Source organism: Vulpes lagopus, chromosome 7 (genome assembly GCF_018345385.1).
Source record: "Vulpes lagopus strain Blue_001 chromosome 7, ASM1834538v1, whole genome shotgun sequence".
NCBI lineage: Eukaryota > Metazoa > Chordata > Mammalia > Carnivora > Canidae > Vulpes > Vulpes lagopus.
This window is the reverse complement of record NC_054830.1, coordinates 118,271,809-118,292,782: the sequence shown is the minus strand read 5'-3', so window position 1 is coordinate 118,292,782 and position 20,974 is coordinate 118,271,809. Positions and strand designations below refer to the sequence as shown.

The 20,974-nt window shown below is 40.0% G+C and overlaps 1 long non-coding RNA gene across 4 annotated transcripts in view; it reads right to left on the bottom strand.

Moving 5' to 3' along the window:
* LOC121494892 overlaps positions 1 to 20,974 on the bottom strand; it is a 207,981-nt gene that overhangs the window by 151,630 nt on the left and 35,377 nt on the right. For all 4 annotated transcript variants that reach the window (XR_005988921.1, XR_005988923.1, XR_005988922.1 and 1 more), the window contains exons 2-4: positions 17,187 to 17,322; positions 2,039 to 2,178; positions 1,848 to 1,917 (exon numbers count right to left, since the gene is read on the bottom strand). This is a non-coding gene — a long non-coding RNA (uncharacterized LOC121494892). The remainder of the gene's footprint in view (positions 1 to 1,847; positions 1,918 to 2,038; positions 2,179 to 17,186; positions 17,323 to 20,974) is intronic.

Genomic DNA, 20,974 nt, shown 5'->3' with positions numbered 1-20,974 from the left:
TTCCTATAGTCAGTCCTAAAGTGAGTAGGTGGGGCCTGGGACAAGTAGGCATTGGTGTGGGGAGGGGAAGGTGGGAGCTGTCGCAGGCCAGAGCTGAGTGTCAAAGCCCACGCAAGGTAAGAAGGGTTATTCTTGGGAGGGGATGGAGTGACCTGATGTGGAAAGTGAAATGTGGTCAAGGTGAGGGGAGCATCCATGCAGACATCATGAACCACTCACAAGATGCATCACATTCTTGCCAAAGATGCACAACCTAATCCTAATCATGAGCAGAGGATCCCTGGGTGGCTCAGCGGTTTAGTGCCTGCCTTTGGCCCAGGGCATGATCCTGGAGTCCCGGGATCAGGTCCCACGTCGGGCTCCCTGCATGGAGTCTGCTTCTCTCTCTCTACCTGTGTCTCTGCCTTTCTCTCTCTCTCTCTCTCTCTCTCTCCGTGTGTGTGTGTGTGTGTGTGTCTCGTGAATGAATAAATAAAATCTTAAAAAAAAAGGTCTGAATCATGAGCAAACACCAGACAAACTCAAATGGAGGTATATTCACATAACAATGACCATGTTATCTTCTAAAGTGTCAAGAAGATGGACATAAAGAAGGACTAGAGGACTGTTCAAGTTTGAGAGAGGCAGAAAGACATGAAAACTAGAAGCAAAGCAACATTCTGGGCTGTACTGTTTTGCTTAAAAGTCAGTAATTAGACAACTGACAAAATCTGAATGTGATTTGCAAATAAAATGAAAGTAATGAATAAATGTCAATATCCTAATTTTGAGAGTTTTGTTTTGCTTATCCAGGACAGTATTATCGTACACAGGAAATATGTCCTCATTTGCAGAAAGCAAATTCTAAAGTACAAAGTGGCTATGCATATACATTTCACATGAAGAAGGTTTAAATAACTGAAAAAAGATCTAGGTAGTTATCACAAGATGGGAACGGGGTGATGGGCAGGAAATTACGATACCCACATGGATGGTCAATAGACCACTGACACGAAGAGCCTGGGTTCCACTGCCAGACTGTTTAGGAAAAATCTCGGTTTTGTTCATTTCTAGCTATGTGACTTTGGGCAATTTCTTTAACTCTCTTTTTGCCCAAATGTGGGCATCTACACAATGAAGATAACCTTACCTCCCTCACAGGACAATTGGGAGAAATCAAAGATTAGCACGTGTAAAGCACTCAGAATAGTGCCTGGTCCACCGCAAGCATTCAAATACCATTAACTATTATTATTATTATTATTATTATTATTATTATTATCTCATTTAATTTTTACAAAGGCCAATTTTATAGATACACTGACTCGAGATAACTACTGCTTGCTTGCTATATACTTGCCATGCTCTGTTCTACACATCAAGAATATAGTAATGATCCAGACAGACCATATCCTTCCTAAGATACGGTTACATAAACAGCTTGTTTAAAATCAGCCAGCAATTATGAGAGCTTGGACCTGAGGTCAGGTTTCTTATATGCTCACTTCCCCTTCAAGAACCAACACTGGTTTAAGTGGACGAGGTCAGAGTACAATGAAACCAGGCAGAAAGTTCCAAAAATGATAATGCTTAAGGTGGCATTTTTTTTCTCCAAATTTCACAGGCTACAGCATATATTTGTCAGCTATGTGAACTGCTAAAACTCTGACTGACAGTAGTTTCAAAGGCCATATTGGAAACTGAGAGTTTGTTCTTGTTTTTAGCTAACACATATTGAGCACTTACTATCTATGGCATACTGTGTATCAACTCCTGTGGTCCTTGGTGCAATCCTTAGAGTCCCTGATATTATATTGCCCACATTCCAGAGGGGAAAAAGCAAGGATCTTAGAAAGAAAGTAATTTACCTAAAGTCACAGAGCAGTGGCTGATGGATGAACAGTTCAAATCCAACTGGTTTTTTTCTCCTCCAGCTAACTGTGGTATTGAAGCAGGAGCAAATGGTTAACACTTAATTCATTAGCATTTTTTGAGCAACCACTATTTCCAAGACACTATCTTCAATACTCTAGGTACAAGAAAGGTAGATGATTCCTACCTTCAAAGCAGTCCTCTGCTGGTCTAGTGTATGCCATATGCATATGAAGTCTTCCTTACAGCTAGTCATGAATTAAGAGTACAGCCATACTTGAGTACGGTACCTCTTGGTGTGCTTGCTGAGCAGGCTGGAAGAAAAAGCTGCAGCAAAAAGAAAGAAAAACACAAAAGCCAGAATTGCCAGGCCTCGTGGATTCTAAGCACAATCCCTAGGGCTCCCTTGGCTCTCCAAAGACTGATTTTAGTGTTTATCTTGCATTCAGTCAATACAGCTTCAACCAACAAGTGCTGTAAGTTTTACCATTGAGGTCTCAATGGTAAAGAAAATCTCCCAAGGCTGCTTTGTGCTGTAGCATCTGAGAACAGGTGCAGCCTATGTGCCAAGTATAGATGAATGTTGATTTTTTAAAATATAGCAAAATTCTATGTCTCTACTCCAAGGACAATGGCAAAAGGGGCAATCATTTAAATGAGGGCAGCGGACAATGTGAAACAGACACAAGTGGAATTATCTGGTTTTATCACATCTCCCCAGGAGGCTCTCAGCCACAGTAGAAAGCCAGTCTTTAGAGAGTATATGATGTATGTGAGCTCTGCATCCACTCCCACCTTATATACCTCCTCTCATTCTTTTTCTCTGTCTCAATTCCTCCTTTTGTATGCTCTTATACATCCTCTTCCTTCCTTTCCTTATCTTTCTGTACCTTTCAATTCTCCTCTGCCTTTGCCTTAAACCCAGCAGTGGTCCTTGAGAGCTCTGCCCATCCTGCTGCTGACATTTGGAGCAAAGTGTTTGCTAAACCTGTGTTCTGGGTGATAGGGCATCAAACAGAGTCCCTGATTTGTGGCAACTATTAAAGATCCTGTGGAACTTCTCACTGTGGTGTTAACTGGGTGATCTGGCCCTCTGCCCTCGGAGCTATTGCTTTGGACTCCTGCAGACTCTTGTCTGCAGTTTCAAGTCAAGAGTCATCTCTTACATCTTCAAAGACTCTTCCACTGATTTGCCACAGTCAAGGCCATCCCTGGGCACAAATTTCCCATTGGCTGTTGACCTCTGGAGTCTCTCTCCTTAACGTCAGCCATTTCAGCATTTCTCCAATGAACTCACGCCATCCCCTGGTTGCCTGAGTCCCTAACTTGAGAGGTGCACCCAAGCCTATCTTCTGAGTGACATCACATGCTCTTGACCTGTTCTTTGTTCTGTTCTCCTTTTTCTACCCAAACATGCTGGTCCTCCATCCTATTTTCCTGGGGTCTCCCTGTCTGTTGAGGAACAGCTATTTAGGCTGAGAAATGAATCCATGTTAAAAGGATAGTACTTGCAAATGATGGAAAGTTTTCTTCTCATCTCTCCAAAAATTCTCAATTCTCTCCCCACATTTTTACTTCTAAAGCATGGATAATAATCCTCTACTGGGCTATTAGCTTGTGTCCAGAACTTATGTAGGTGTTTTACATTTGAATTATTTAATATTGTTAACAAATCTGTAAGTGCTATTGGTGCTATTGATATCAGCCCCATTTAACAGACAAAGAAAGTGAGGCCAAAAGAGGTTAAAAAGTCATCGAAAGTTATCTAGAGAGTAAATGACTGAGCCAGAATTTGCTTCCAGGTATTTTGGTCCTTGAGCATCTGCTTTTCCCAACATGCCTCCTGGCAAGCCTGCCTCACCCCTACAGTGGGATCATGTTGCTCTGCTACTTACCCTCTAAATATCCTCTAAGACTACTAGATGATGAAACTGGAACCAAATGGATAGTAAACAGCCCCTATATAGTGTGGCCCCCACACTTCCTTTCAGGAATGAGTCTCTATTTCTCTGCCTTCCTTGCTGATATTTGGAATGTCTATTCTCTTCATATACTACACACTCTTATAAGTCTACCTTCAATCACACTACTACCCCTGCATAAAAGATTTTTCCCATGCTCTCTGACTGGGGAAACCTTTGCTCATTCTTCAAAACCCATCTCAAAAGTCTTGTCCTCTTTGAAGCTATCCTCCAGGCAGATAATTAAGTATTTATACTTTTTGCTCCCAACTACAATGTAATGTATGTGACAGTGTGCAAACTAGCTTGGGGGAAGAAAAGATGACTTTACATTTGGAGATGGCTCCAAATACATAAGCAGGGTTCCTGCTTGCTTGTTTGCTCTTTTTCTCTCTGTTTCACATACAGGCTCTCTGGGCATGACAGGCTGGTGGCTACAGGCAGCCAGAGACTCAAGCTTATTTTTTTTTAAGCAATTCTGGAGAAGAAAATGCTTTTTCTCTAATAGCGTTAACAGAAATGTCACAGAGAGGGCTCTGATTAGCCTGACTTAAGATACCTGTCCAATCCTTAACCTGTCACTGTAATGGGGAGGGAGGCAGGGAATTGAGTATTTAACACCTGTTTTATATGACCATTCCATTTGTAGAAAGGGTACCAGGAGAGGATACAATGGTCAGCCTATACAAAATAAATGAAAAGTTTACAGGAAACTGGGTTCTTTCTTTAGATGAGGGAGCAAAAGATGCTGGGAATATCAAAGATTTCCATTATATTACACCTATAATCTGGCTAACATTCATACTACTTTTTTTTATACATACTATTTCCAAAACACTTTCACTATGAACTCTTCCACTGATGATCAAAGGCCCATTATCCAAAACAAACAATCAGAAAGTCTGACTGATTATCACATCCACCTTCATGTTCAGGACCTCTGTTCTCAGTCCAAGCAAGTGAGGCTCTTAATAGAAGCCTGTGAATTTAACCACTCAACACACTCCACATAGAGTGGTGAAGTAAAACAAGTTAAATACACAAATAACTACTATTTAGAAACTAACTACGGTGGTTACTGCTCTCAAATCTGTATCTTATCCAGACAGGCAGGGATTGCAGATTCCCTACTCATCAGTAAAGTGGCTTCCTAGATCCATTAATTCAAATGCCCTTGTTCTATTACTGGGAAGATCATCCATGTCCATTACTCTTCAAAATCACATGAGAAAATATTCAAGAATATTTTTTTCCTGGGGACTTAACTGCTATAGTACTCTAATTTTTGTTCATGAAATTTTAAGAGATGAGAAATTACAGACCTAGATCTTACAAAATGAATACCTTAAAATTTCACTTGGCTACTGAACAATAAACTTTCAAAAAAAAAAAAAAGCCACAGATTAGTCACTCAAGTCAGAGGGTTTGTCAAGGCATGGTTTCTGAATCTGGGTTAAGGTTATGTGTTGTCTGTCTCTTAGTGAGAGGTCCCCTCAACCTCAACTTAAATTGTTCTCACAGGGGTGCCTGGCTGGCTCAGTTGGTTGAGCATCCAACTCTTGGTTTCAGTTCAGGTCATGATCTCTCAGTCATGAGATCGAACCCCCCATTGTGCTCTGCACTCAGCGAGTAATCTGCTTGAGATTCTCTCTCTCCGTCTCCCCTTGACAGTCCTCACCTCTCTCTTTCTAAAATAAGTAAATGAATCTTTAAAAAAAAATTTTTCTCAAAGCAGAGCTCTCTCCTCTGTGCTCTGAGATGATACAACTTATACCAAAGCCAGGACCTTTCTTACAACATCTTTCAAGAACTTTAAAAAGGGTTCAAGAGGGGGAGGTTGTAGGTGTGTAGAGATAAGGAGTGTATGCGGACTCTTTCTACCTTTCCTTCAATTTTGCTTTAAACCTAAAATTTCTTTAAGGACTAAATTAAGCTTACTGATTTTTTAAAACTCAAAAAAATTCCAAAATGCTCATGGTTTTCCATAAAACCTTCCAAATTACATTTTTTGTAGGCATATTCTCGTATCAAGAAACAACAAGCAATGACCTCATAAGAGCCTGCTCTGCGGTCACTTAACAAGTATTGTCAAGTTCTTGGTCAGAGGCGAGGGAATCTTCATTGTCCGATGTCCTACCAGGATTCAGCCAATCCCATCTTTTAGTTTTGTTTATCTGTTCCACCCCACTCCTGGCATCAATTTCTTTATCAGTTGGGGTCTTATGATTATAAGCAACAGGAGGAGACTCTAGCTAACAAAAACCAATAAAAAATAACAATAACAACAACTAAAGTCACAATTATACAAGAGAGATTCATTGATGAACTCAAAGTCAGCCACAGAATTATAAGAGGAACTGGATCATCAGGCCTCAGGAAGCAAAGAAACAGGATAGTTCTATGAAACTAGATGGTGGGGAGTAAGGGTCCATTTCTCCAGAGGGTTACCATCAGAAGTAAACAGCTTCTGTTATCTGTCCTGTACCATTTAGCTTATGACTCAAACCCCTGGCAAAGAATGTGATTGACTTGAATCACAGATTTGTTACTGAAGAAATCCAGGATGTGGCAAGATGTGGGGGAATGTGATACTTTCTCTCCGATTGCCTAAGTCTCATGCTTGAGCCTGAATTGGAGGGTGATAAAATGCAAGGTCATGGTCAGAATTGATTTCCTACCACAAAGAGAATTTGTGACACCAGAGAAGAGGGAGATGATGGCGGCAGAGCCAACTTAATAAATTCCCACTATAATATCAAGTATAGTCCTTATTTCTTTGCCTTTCATTTTGATATTTAAATGTCTAGCACTCTTACAGATTTGGTATTGTTTTAAACAGTGTCCCAATGTCTATTTGAAAATTAGACACATAGAGCTTTCTCCATACATGTTTTCTAATTGCTAGCTTAAAGTATTATTCATTAAAAGCATATTAGCAGGGATCTTCTAGTAACACTGTCACCCCCACACCTTTTAAGAGGTGATATAAATGGCAGATAATACTTTTGCATAAGTGGTTCATCTGAGCACGTCCATTCACACCAAATGGTAACTCTAAACAGAGTAGAAAGGAAACTCAAGAGTTTAGTTTCCAGGGGCACCTGGGTGGCTCAGTTGGTTAAGCGATCACCTCTTGATTTCGACTTAGGTCATGATCTCAGGTCCTGGGATCAAGCCCCACATCGGGCTCCATGCTCAACAGGAAGTCTGCTTGCCCCTCTGCCCCTCCCCCTGCTTGTACACTCTGTCAAATAAATAAATAAAATCTTTAAACAAGAAAGAGAGAGAGTTTAGCTTCCAGTCTCTTCCCTCATCTTCACATCTACCCTAGGCCGCCTTGTACATGTCACTTTGAGAAAAGGACTTTTCCACTGTCTAGAGAGGAAGAATAGCTGGATAGCATAGCCATTCAGAAAACGGGCTGTAGAGTCATAAACCCCAGGCCTACATATGGACTAAAGTCAGTTCATGAAATGGGAATAACATCATCTACTTCATGCTTGACATGAAGACTAAATTCAATAATGTTTATAATGTCTTAGCACAGTTTACCACGTATGGTAAAACCTAATAAATAGTATAGCTTTTATTAAATCTGACCTGCCACTAGATTTGATATGTGAATATTTCCAGGGGATTTTTTTTTTACAATAACCACAGATTATAAATAACCTAATAGAATAATCATGTTGGAATCTTTGCTACTTGGCTAGCTCTGATCCCATTAATGATACATTATCGGTCTTATTAATGATCATCAACCTATCCCTTACACAAATATTAAGTTTTTCCTTTTAGCCCTAAGCCCTTTATTCCTATGCTCATTAACACTGTACTGTTATACAGTCATTCTCTGTCACTCTTTATTCTTGCTCCTCTAGGTAATTTTATACTAATAAGAACTACTTGCATTTAGCAACCTTGCCATGAATGTCGCTTTATCTTTTGTCATAGGTTGGACGTGCTAGTCCCATTAGGCTTTGAATGAAAGCTCAAAATTGAAAACGTACAGTTTGCAGAACCCCTATGATCACTAAATTTATCTGCACTCCCTTTCTATTTTTCTCTCTCTTTTTTTTTTTTTCTCTCTTTCTGTTCTCACACACCTGAGGCAGTAGCTGGACATCATGCCCACATAAGGTCAATTCCCTGAGTCTTTAGATCCTAGTGTTGGAGAACAAGGAGGCTGGCATGTGCTGTGGACTAATTTGGGGTCCTCTGCAGACATTTGTAAGTATGCCAGGCCAACAATTTAATCTTACCTTTCTATTATGCTATGTTCTAAAACTCTGGAATGAAAGGATGAAATTTAAACATAAGTTCTCTTCACTCTTTGAGTGTTAGGTGCATGTCTTCTTCTTATTAGTTTAGCATACAGTGCACATTCTTTTTCAAACTTTAAAAGTATTCGCTCATCTATTCATTCAGTTATTACTGACTAAGCTTCTCCTTTGTCCTTAACAATAGAGACATAGAGTGAACAACACAGATAATGGTCTGTACCTTAATGTCAGACAATCTAGTGTCAAAGACTAGTAATTAAATAAATAGTTAAGAAAGAAAGCAGTAAGCACTGACATGGAATATATTCAAGGCACTCTAGAGTCATACAGCAGGAACCTTTAATATGAAGGATCAGAGAAAACTAGGCTAATGAAGGAGATTTAACTAGATTAAAAGGAGCATGGAAAAGAGTGAAGGCAGAGTCAACAGTGAAGGTACATACATGGACCTACAAGTGATTGTTTTACATGGTGCTTAGCACACAGTAAATGTTCAGTAAATGCTTGTTGACTGGAAGAGACAGAAAAATCAAAGCATACTGGTGGAAATGAAGTAAGTTTACTATACTAAAGAGTAGAAGTGGAGAAAACAAATGAGATAAAAAAGGACTAGATAGGTAGAGGGCAGACCATGTAACTCAAATAAAAGTAAAGTATTGTGGGGTTCTTTTACACACAAAAGACAGCAAGACTAAGAAACATGAAACAAGATTTTGTTTTAGGAATAGATTTTTTTTTAAATTTTTATTTATTTATGATAGTCACACAGAGAGAGAGAGAGAGAGAGAGGCAGAGACACAGGCAGAGGGAGAAGCAGGCTCCATGCACTGGGAGCCCAACGTGGGATTCCATCCGGGGTCTCCAGGATCGCGCCCTGGGCCAAAGGCAGGCGCTAAACCGCTGCGCCACCCAGGGATCCCTAGGAATAGATTTTGTTTTAAGAATATAATTTTGGGTGCAGTAGAGACTATACACTGGGAACAATACAGGACAAAAATAGACCATTTTTAGAAGTACATGGAGCAATCCAAGCAAGAGCCAACAGTGGCTAGAATTAGGGTATGTAGAAAACTGGAGAGATCTGAGAAATATTTAAGGCTGTGTCAAAATGTCTTTGAGACACTGGATGAGAAGGACTGACTAGGGGAAGGGATCAAGGAGGAATCTCAAGTTATTAGTCCAAACTATGGTGTCATTCACTGACATATGTAACATGTGAGAAAGAGCAGGTTTGGAACAAAAGACAATTTGCTCTGTACTGAGCTGGAAATTTCTGTATAACAACCAAACAAAGATGTCTAGTAGGCAACTCGACAAGTGGATGTGAAGTCCAGAAAAGACACATCTGTTGGAAATAAATATTTGGAAGGTGTGCAAGTATGGATGGAAAATTAAACACACTTGAAATGGATGGGATCATACATTTAGGGGGGAATCTAACCATGGCCAATTCTAAAGACCTAGGCAGATAAAAAATGAGAATGCAAAAAAATCCAAGAGGAAGTGGCCAGAGAATAACGGGGAAACCAGGAGTCTACAATGCCAGGTATGTCAGTGAGAAGAGTGCTTTGAGATAAACAAAGTTATCGTCAGTATCAAATGTTGCTCATGGGTTAAATATGATTATGCCTAGAAAGTATATATCCAGAGAATTTTGCAACAAGTCAATCTCTTCTGACCCACAAGAGTAGCATCAGAAAGGTAGTGGAAGTAAAACCCAGATTACTTTAAGTTGAAGAATATTGGAAAAAGAAGAGAGAGAGAGAGAGAGAGAGAGAGAGAGAGAGAGAGAGAACGAACAGCAATATACACTTATTTCAGGAAGATTTGCTGTTAAGAAAAAAGAAAAAGGTAAGTCAGTAGTCAAAGGGCAATATGGGGTCAGTGGGAGTGGTTCAAGCCTAGATTGGAAAGAAATCACCAAATGGAGCAAAGTGAAAGATGTGAAAAAGGCGTGGAATGAATAGATGGAGAGCTCTGGAAAAGTGAAAACTAAAGGAATAAAGGGAGGGAATATTTGTCTGGGAAATAGGAGGAGAACAAAATGGGCAGAGATCCAAGTGTGGGCTTAGGGGTAAGAGTTTATGGGTGATGTGGCTGATGGCTTCCAATTTTCTCTGTAGAAGACATGGGAGGCTCTTCTGACAAGAGTTAACAAGAAGGTGAGGAAGACAGAAGTTAAAGGAGAATGAAAGTTTGAGGAAAAAGAGCACATTAGGGGAACAGAGAAGGACGAGGTGACACTGGGAACCCAGAAGAAGTGGGGTATCTTAAAGACATGTTGTAATGGTTTTCATACTATCCAGCACTTTACCAATGCTGAGAGCATGAGCAGAGCGAGGCAACTAAGATAGAGCCACTTGGATTACTCTCCAAACTTCAGAAGTCGAACAGTCAGCTCTCTCCTGTGCTTGCAGGAAGGAGTCAACTCTATTCATTTAGAGAGATTCATGTAAAATGGATATATTACTTAAAATTACTATGGCCCTCAACAACATAAAAGAAGCAGTGGTGGGTAGGCTAACAGTGAAGACCTGAATTCTAACCGAAACTCTGCCCCAAACAGCTCTGCCTCCTTCATCCAATCACTGTGTCTCTGTTTCAAATGAAAGGACTATATGAGACATGATCCTCCAAGTCAGTGATCTAAGTTTCTGGGAAAACACTACAGCTCCTCCACATCAGGTGGAAGAAGGTCTCCCTCCAACATCACGATAAAAAGCCCATTTCACAAATAGCACAACTGAGGGGGAAACTTCTAGAAACCCTCTTATATTAGAGAATAGAGATCCCCTGACTATCTCTAAACCCATACCTCATCCGTAGTCAAAAACACCCTCAGATTAGGCTTGCAGAATGAAAGATCTATAGACTCTGTGGAACTGTCTAGAAAGCAGTTTGATTTGTCAGCATATCAGAGAACACAGCATCTCCTGAACAGTGTGATGTCACTTCCCAGATCCATAATAAAAATCCGCCGTGGACAGGGAAAGATGGGTTGGGAGGGACACAGTTACCAAACCTTTGTGTAAGTCCAAAATGGACACAGTTTCAAACCAAAAAAGAAACAACAAAAAGCAAAAACAAAAATACGCTTTTTAAAAAAGAACTTTCCTAAAAACTCAGAAAGTAGAAGTGGGGTTTTTTTTTTTCATTTTCTTTCTCTGCCAGATGAGTAATTTCAGAACAACTGCTGAGTGCTGAACAATAAGACATTCAAGGACCAAAACGAGAGAGTCATTTTTTTCACAACACCCTCGGGTAGCTGTTCACTGTCTCTGGCAGACAAAATTATTTTCCAGCCGGCTCCTGGAGGACCATCTATAAACAAATTAGAAATTTCAAAGGGTTTGTTTTCTGCCTTCTGGCTGCCAGTAGGGGCCGTTCCCTTTGTGTCCTTCATATGAAAAAGTAATTTAACAAAGAAAAAAGAGAGAGTGCACCTCAGTTCAAACAGACAAGCATGTACACTCCCTCCCCCTCCCTTCCGTCATCTCCCTCTGTCCATTGTCATGTTTGGTCAGTTTGCTGTCAAAACAACTTTTATTGTATGCAGCTTTCAGGGCTGCGGGGCTCCAGGAGCTTGAGAGATGGCTGTTTTCCTACAGCAATTTCATCAATAAGAAGAAAATGGAAAATGAGCACTGATTTATGGCTGATTCTCCTTAACACATAATAGCAGCAGGCAACGCCCACCCGAATTGGAAGTGTGTCTGTTCGTCACTGGGCTCGGATGCAGACCCAAGAAAGCACAGCCTCAAAATAAAGAGAGATCTCTGAACATGCTACGACAGCTTGTCAAGCAAGGCACAAAGCCATATTTCAACGGAAAGAAAAAAATATCAAGTCTGCCTCACACCAACTCTGAAGAGGAGTTAAGCTTGGTATCTGGTACTATGAAAAAGCCCTTCCCTACAAAATATCCTGGCCGACTACAAGGACCAGCTACTCAGAAAAAAAGCAGCACATTATATCCCACATGCAAAAGCTAACAAAATTGGCCCTCGGTTTACCAATAAGGGAACTGACCTAAGGAGTAGGGAAGTTCTAGGTACAGGGACCGAGCCAACTGTCCTGGAGAAGGGGCCAGGAGGCCAGGGTCTCCACTCCACATTTCCCGTGGCCCAAAGTCACCATATGGGGAAATATGATTCTTTCCTGAGTTTTGGCATGCAAAGTCCATTTTCTCATTATTATCTGAGTTCTGATTCTTTGGGATTGATTTGGGACTTGGCTGGTGATCAAGAGTTGAAGAACAGGAGGTTCAGAAAGGCAGCTATTTCTAGCGTACTGATATGCTCTACTAATCATGGTTTAAGTGGCATGCCGAATCTAGACTGCTTTCTAGAGTCCTATTCAGAGGTCTGCCCTCTAAGATGAAAATGTCTTAAAAGCCTTCCTAGCATGGTACATTTTGTTTAAGGAAATTCTTGGTTCAGGAAAGCCAATTTGAAACCAGGGAGTATGCCAAAAGTCAGAAAAATACTGTGGGGCTTAATGTGACTCTGTGTATTTTTTTTCTCTATACTTTGCATACCTCTATTTCCAATTCCCTGTCTATAGGGATTCTGCAGGTAGATTTCCAGCAGCAATTCTCATCTTGGGGTCAAAGGAGTAATGAAAATTGGCTCATAGGAGCCAAAGGGTAGGTGCAGTCTGAGCTCAAGGTTGAAGTGCTTGTGTGTGCATGTGTGTCTGGACATGCACACTTGCTGGTGGGGGAGACAGAGGGTGAGTGCAGGACACAAACATGATACTCCCACCTGGGCAGAAACTAAAGTACCACCCCATTGCCTTGACTAAGCAAAATTCTCAGAAAAATATTCAAGTTGTGAAAAACAACATCCTCTCACTACCCGCCGATAATGCTTTCCCTTACCCTCAAATATGATCTTCCGTATATACCCCCAAATGCACGAGTGGCTGACCATTAAGAAACAACCACCATTTTCAATTCATTTACTTTTAAAAATCCCTTCACATAAGGTGCATTCCTCATCTGGTACCCTCGAGTGAGAGGAAGGTCATCCCTTTCTGCACATGTTAAAGAAAAGCATAATCTTGGAAGTACAGAAAAGGAGTCAGATTTCAACAAGAGTATTTATAGTACTTGGGCTGAGATGGTTGACCTAGGTTCAAACGAGTAATAGAGAACAGACAAATACCCCTTCCTTTCCCCTAAGGACATAAAGGAACACAGTATTGTGCTGAAGACAAGATTAATAAGGGTAAACACACCCGTAATCTAAGGAAGATGAAATGTAAACCGCAGAGGGAGCCTAGGCAGTATATTCAATACCATACAGCAGTTTTACAAATTGTTTATTTCCTTTACCAGATGGGCCTTTGAAAATTTCCTCTCTGTGTGCCTTAGTTCTAATAGCAAACCCACCTGAATGGCTTTGGTGCCTGCATGGCCCATTCCTGGATCTTGGCCAGGCACAGTGTATGCAGGGTTAATGCCAGCCTCAAGCAGCCCTCTGCCCTGAGTCAGGTTATTAAACAGGAACATTTGACTCATAATTTGTTCTCCTCATGTTAAGTAGATTGCAATAACTCAACTGTCCAGGATCTGTTTATCAATGCTCTGTGGCTTTCAGCAGCAAATATTTTATAACCACTAAGTGGATGTTCAGACCACTCATCAAATGAAAATCTCCTGTACTCAGAGCTGGTTTTATCATCACAACCCACCAACTGGAAAGCCCTGGAGAGGTAGTAACCCTGCCCCAGAGCCTATCAGGCTTAGCCAGATCCTCATCCGTGGGAATTCTCTTCCACTAAATGACCTTAATAGAAACTGGCCCACTCCCACAAGAGGCTATAACATTTCAGGGATTCTTCACTGGCCTATCCTGTCCTAGTAAATTGTCATGTTATCTAGGTTTACTGTTTCCTTTATATACATTCAAAGAAATGTGAAATGATGTGTGTGTAATAAAGAGGCATAGAAATGAGTAAAGATGGGGATAAGAAGAAGGCAAAGGAAGGAATGGAATAAGGGAGAAAAAAAGAGATTAAGAGGGAGAAGTAAAAAAAAGATAAAGGCAGATAAACAGGTCCTACTACAGGCTACACTAAGTTGACGCAGTATCCATAAAACTACATTATTTGAAACAAATGGAAGAAGTTGGTATTGCCACCAATAGGCTTTATTCATAATAATCTGGTTTTTATTAATGAGCTGCAGTGGTTCTGGTATTTCTCACTTAGTATAAAAGATATTATCTCCAAAATGAAGGTATGTAACAGTTTAACTGTAGGATATTGATATTGACCAATTGTCAGAGAATTAGTAATGAAAGCAGATACATTGACTTATCATGCCCATAAGGAACCTGTGAGATAATATAATGTCTAAAATAATGCAAGAACTGAAAGTTAACATTCTTCCTTTCATTAGTAAATGAAATGAAGCATGGTAAAAAAAATGCTTGTAATTCAGTTTTTGAAACAAGCTCTTTAAATTTCTTGGTTGCATAAACAAATGAATTATCTGTACTGGTTAAGTGTCTTTAAGTTGTGATACTATCGCTTGTAACTGAGGAGTACTGAATGATATCGATATTGTACTAGGAGTAGGATACTGTGGTTGGCTCAGCCTAAATCACTTGCCCACCAAGAATAGGAGAGAGGTATAGCTCAGAATCTATAGAGTAACAGCCTCAGAGGTCCCACAACCTGAGAAAATCATTTCTCCAAAGAAATAGGGGTCACTGATAGAAAATAACAAAAGAAATCCAAGGCATATGAAACAGACAACTACTGTCCTGAAAAACCTTCTCCTTCACTCCAGCCCTATTTTCTGTGAGTTGTAATAGGCACATTAATTACAGAGTATTAATCTTAGCACTGACAACTATTGAGTCTCACAGAGAAAATGATTTGCAATTAGAAGATAAATAAAAAGATGATGAGAGGAAGTCTCTCATGAGCAAATGATTTTTAAGTTGAAACCTGAAGGATAAATAGGAGTAGGACAACTTGGAGGGCAAAAGCCTTTGAGGATGAAGGAATTCTAAGTGTGAAGTCTCTTAAATCTAAAGAATTTGGAAAAATGCTACTCTAATTCACATATAGAAAGAAATAAGAGGGTCACATAGTGGCTCCATCAGATAAGTATCCAACTCTTGGTTTCAGCTCAGGTCTTGATCTCATAGTTTATGGGATTGAGCACCATGTTAGGCTCAACACTCAATGAGGAGTCGCTTGAGATTTTCTCTCTCTCCTCTCCTTCTACCCCTCCTCCCACTCATACTAGGTCTCTCTCTCTCTCTCTCTCTCTCTCTCAAATAAATAGGAAAGGAAGAGAAAGAAAGAAAGAAAGAAAGAAAGAAAGAAAGAAGAAAGAAAGAAAGAAAGAAAGAAAGAAAGAAAGAAAGAAAGAGAAAGAGAAGCAGCTCCCCCGCTAAAAGCAACAAAAAGTTGAAAAAGCTCCAGAATCGGAGTTTAAAAAAAAAAAAAAAAACCCAAAGAAGAGTACACAAAGAAACCCAAATGGACTCAAACCCAAAGTAGGAGCCTTTGTAGGAGAAAAAAAGATTTAGCATTGCTCTTATATCTGGCAGAACCACAGTGGAAAGAGGAATTCACTTAAGACACTTAGTAGCCAAAATTCTAAAGACTTTTTAATAGCCTGATGTGAGAAGCAAGACAGATTACAAGCCAAAGGAGCCTCAAAAAGCCACAAAGCAGGTCTCTAATGACTTGTGATGTGTTTTCCATGTGTCTTCATCAAGTGCTCAAGAGTAGTGAACCTAAAGAACAGAGGCAGAGAAGTAGATGAGGAAGAGATACTCCTTGAGATGGTATCTATTTATCTATCCATCTAGCTACCTATCATAGATATATGTGTGTATACACACACACATATATATTTATTTTATATACTATGTACTATACACACACAAGATTATTTTTAAAGATTTTATTTATTTATTTACCAGAGAGAGAGAATGAGCACAAGCAGGGGAGTGGCAAAGGCAGAGGGAGAAGCAGGCTCCCCATTGAGCAGAGGACCTGACGCAGGGCTCAATTTCAGGATCCTGAGATCATGACCCAAATCGAAGGCAGACGCTTAACTGAGTGAGCCACCTAGGCACCCCTGATTTCTTTATATGAGATGATATTATATATTAATATCATGTACATATACACAAATATAAATACATGATTAAAAATTTTTTTCCATTTATTAGCAAAAACACTAACAACAATTATGGTACATGAAATGAGAAGAATACAGTGTGGCATAGGATCAAGGGAATTACTTTATTTTAAGGTTCTTTTTTTAAAAAATATTTTATTTACTTATTCATGAGAGACGCAGAGAGAGGTAGAGACAGGAGAAGCAGGCTCTATGCAGGGAGCCTGATATGGAACTTGATTCCGGGACTTTGAGATCACGCCTTGAACCAAAGGCAGATGCTCAACCACTGAGCCACCCGGGCATCCCTAAGGTTCTTATGCTGTTCATTGAAGTAGATGACAAATTAATAATTCATATTATACACTCTAAAGCAATTACTAAAAGCAAATTTAACATAAGAGATCATACAGACAACACATACTGCAAAATAGAATAAGATAAATGCAATTCACTCAGGAGAAGAGAGGAATGGAGGAAGAACAGAAAAAAAGAACAAATTGAATAAAGAGAAAACAAACATTCACATGAGAAATTTAAATCCAAGTATACCAATAATTATATTAAATGTAAATGAACTAAACATACGTCTTAAAGGGCAGAAATGATCAGTTTAGGTAAAAAAAAAAATCAAGACCCCACTTTATGTAGTTTATAAGAAACATTTTAATCACAAAGCACAGACAGGTTGGAAGTAAAACAGTGGGAAAAGGTGTAACACGTATGCTAGAAAGTCTCCAGAGACAGTTGCCATCAATCCTTCCTTGCCTAGAGAAGCACGCTGCTCCTCACATTAAAGATGCAATTTAATTTCCCTCCCCCTGGAACCTAGGATGGCTTTAGTGACTTAATGAATATAATATAACAGACATGACATACTGGGACCTCTGAGGCTATTTTATCATAAACCTTGCAGCTTCTGCCTGATGTTCTTGGAATACTTACTTTCTGGATGTTCCTTTTGAGAAATCAAGCACCATACAGTAGGAAACCTGGGTCCTCCTCTGTGGAGTGAGCAAAAGGAGTGAAAGAAGGTAGGATTTACAGTACAGGTGATATCCCCCCATGTGGACAGGCACATCTGGAATAGAAAAGAATGATTTCCCCATAAAATTCCTTATAATTGGGATTCTTCCTTAGTACATTGTGCTTAACTATGAAGTATATGGTCATTTGAAGGTAGAAGAGAGGGGTGGGGTACAATCACACTGGGATGAAAAAAGGTGTCCATCAAAACACCAGAATGAACTTCATGAGGTCATTCCCCCAATATCATTCACATTTAGGTCCCCTCCTGGGACCACTGGGGAGCAATAGTGATTCCCCCACAAGAAAGTTTTAAAATGAGTTTCATTAATGTGGTGATTAAATCATCTTCAAAGCCCTCTGTATCCAAAGCTGAAAACCTATTCACCATTCAATTTCTCACCCAAAATAATGTCCAAACACACTCTCTGACATAATGTATGAGAGAGTTAGTAATAACATTAAGCCCTAACAGGAAAATCTCCAATAAAAAATGCATAAAGATACTCCAATAATAAAATGTCAACAATGTGGAGATGATGCAGATTTTTTTTTAAAGATTTATTTATTCGTGAAAGACACATGGGGAGGGGAGAGAGAGAGAGAGAGGGAGAGGCAGGCTCCATGCAGGGAACCTGATGTGGGACTCGATCCCAGGACTCCAGGGTCACGCCCTGGGCTGAAGGCAGGCGCCAAACTGCTGAGCCACCCAGGGATCCCGATGATGCAGATTTTAAAATAAATACTCTCCCGCTATTACAATTCAAAAGCATTATACCACAAATACACTAAAGTCCAAATCCTTTGTCCTTGTGAGTAAAAATTTTTGGCAGGTTGAAGTCTAAAGGTATGAAGGTTAAAAACCAGGTTTTCCTGACCTACTTGAATTAATGGTACTGTGTCTGAAATTCTTAAAGTTTGAATTTCATCCTGATTCAGGATACTTTCATCTTTCAGGTATAGAAGATCTCGATGCCTCAGGAAAGTGGTTCCTTTAGCAGCTTCATCCTGGGATATTTTTCTTTGTATTGGATACCGTTTCTTATATACATCAAAAGTGGCATTAAGTTCAGTGCCTATTCTCTGACTTCATCTCATAGATTCTGAATCCAATTCTAATATATTCTAATATACAGAGAGTACCAGCCGGGCGTCTGGCAGTTCAACTCGGTTCTGACACTATCTACCAGAAGACAGCATCAGATTCCGTAGGTCTCTCAAGATCACCCTCCACTTTAGATGCCAGTAGCAAGTGTAGGTCATTACCCATACTTCTGCCTGACCAGCTATCAATCACAGGTTCCTATGACTTCTTTTTGGGTTCAATTAATTTACTAGAGCAGCTGAAAGAACTCAGGAAATTCATTTACTCACTAATTTACCAATTTATTGCAAAGGCTATTAAAGAGTATAACTCAGGAACAGTCAGATGGAACAGATGCATACAGTAAGGTAGGTGACAAGGACACAAAGCTTTCATGCCCTCTGTGAGCATGATACTCTCCCCAAATATCCACATGTTCACCAATGTAGAAGCACCCCCAACTCCATCCTTTTGGTGTTTTATGGAGGCTTCATTACATAGGCAGGATTGATTAAATCATTGCCCACTGCCAAATGACTCAACCTCTAGCCCCTCTTCCCTCCCCAGAGGTCAGGGGATACGACTTGAAGTTCCAATCTTATAATCATGTGGTTGGCTCCACTGGCATCCAGCCCCTAGACTTCTGTGCTTTCCAAAGTCATCTCATTAATATAACAAAAGACAACTTTATTGCTCTCATCAGTTAGGAAATTCCAAGAGTTTTATGAGCTCTATGCCAAAAATGGGGATGAAGGTCAGACATATATTTCTTATTATAAAGTGAAGGATCACAAAGCCTTTCCTAAGATCCTGAACATTTAATGTGATACACAAGATAATTATAGTCCTTGTTCCATAAGCATCAAATTGAGAAAACAAGATGATCTCTAGCTTCTTGAACAGTTACTGCAGGCAAAAGTAGAGTCATGCAACCCATCGTAAGAGTTACTGAAGGCCAGAGAGCAAAAATTCAATGGCATCTGAGAGAAGGAGAGTAGTCAGGTAAGTCTTGGTTCACCATCACCACATGTTATCAGTTGATCCCTACTATCTCAAACATATCAACTGTGAACTTAAAATCAATTCGGTACTATCTCCCAACAAAATATTTATTTGGCACTATTCATTTACCATCTCTGTGGTAATGTCTATCAATTTAATGTCTCATTTCTCAGAGTACATTTGAGATACTGTTGCTTATGTACAAAGGTTAGGAATTTGAAATGATGGGAACCCAATCATCAGGTATTATTTTAGATGTAACCATTGTATCTAATTACTTAGCTTCACTTGTCCTTTTGCCAGGTCTGTCTCGTCATACAGACTCCCCATTTTCTTATTAGAAAGCACTTCTGAGCTTGGGCTGCTACCTTTGCCTCTTGTACTAGAATTACATAGGGAAGGGGATCCCTGGGTGGCGCAGCGGTTTGGCGCCTGCCTTTGGCCCAGGGCACGATCCTGGAGACCGGGATCGAATCCCACGTCAGGCTCCCAGTGCATGGAGCCTGCTTCTCCCTCTGCCTGTGTCTCTGCCTCTCTCTCTCTCTCTCTCTCTCTCTCTGTATGACTACATAAATAAATAATAAAAAAAAAAATTAAAAAAAAAAAAAAAGAATTACATAGGGAAGAATTTCACCTCCCCACTGAATATATCCAGCCAGACAAGTACTCTCCTTTGGATATCTACTTGAGAAAGAATCAAATCAGACCCCCTACCTCACACCATACACAAATGTTAACTCAAAACAGATCAAAGACCTAAATGTAAGAGCTAAAACTATGTGCCAAAGAAAATAAGCCAAACACAGGAGGCCACATATTATATGGCCCCTTCATATGAAATGTTCAGAATACTCAAATTCATAGATAGCAGTAGCATATGAGTGGTTCCTAGAGGTTGAGGGGAGAGAGGGATAAGAGAGGTGACTGCAAATGGATATGGGGTTTTTTCAAGGGTGATTAAAATGCTGTGGAATTAGTGTTAGTGGTTGAAGAACCCTATGACTACACTAAAATCCACGGGATTGTATACCTCAAAAGGGTAAATTTTATGGTATCTGAATTATACCTCATTTAGAAAAAAACTTTCAACATATTTTTGAACCAAAGCTACTGCTCATACTTCAGAGTCTTTAGCTCCTAGGGCCTAGTTTGCACCAATACCATAACCATATACTAAGATGCTGTCTTTCTTCCTCCCATAAATTTACCTGACACCTTCTCCTGACACAGCTCTATCTGAATTTACAGAACAACTCCAAAACCAGTTGCTTGACATGGCCACTATTTATTTAGCTCAAGATTCTGCAGGTTGGCAAGGTGGACTAGGCTTAGCTATGTTATTCCGGTCCTGGATGGTTCCCTGTAGCTGTAGTCAATTTCTGGGTCATCTATAGACTTCACAGTCTAGAATAGCCTCAGCAAGGTGGGCCATCTTTGTCCACAGGGCTGCACATTCTCCAGCTAGGCTGGGGTTGTCATGTGGGTGGCAGGGCTCAACAGCAAGAGATAAAGTGTGCCTAGAGGAAGAAGCACACTGTCACTTCCACTGCATTCTTCTGGTCAAAGCAAGTCAAAATACTGCCAAGATTAAAGGGAAAGGACGTAAATATAGCTTCTGGAT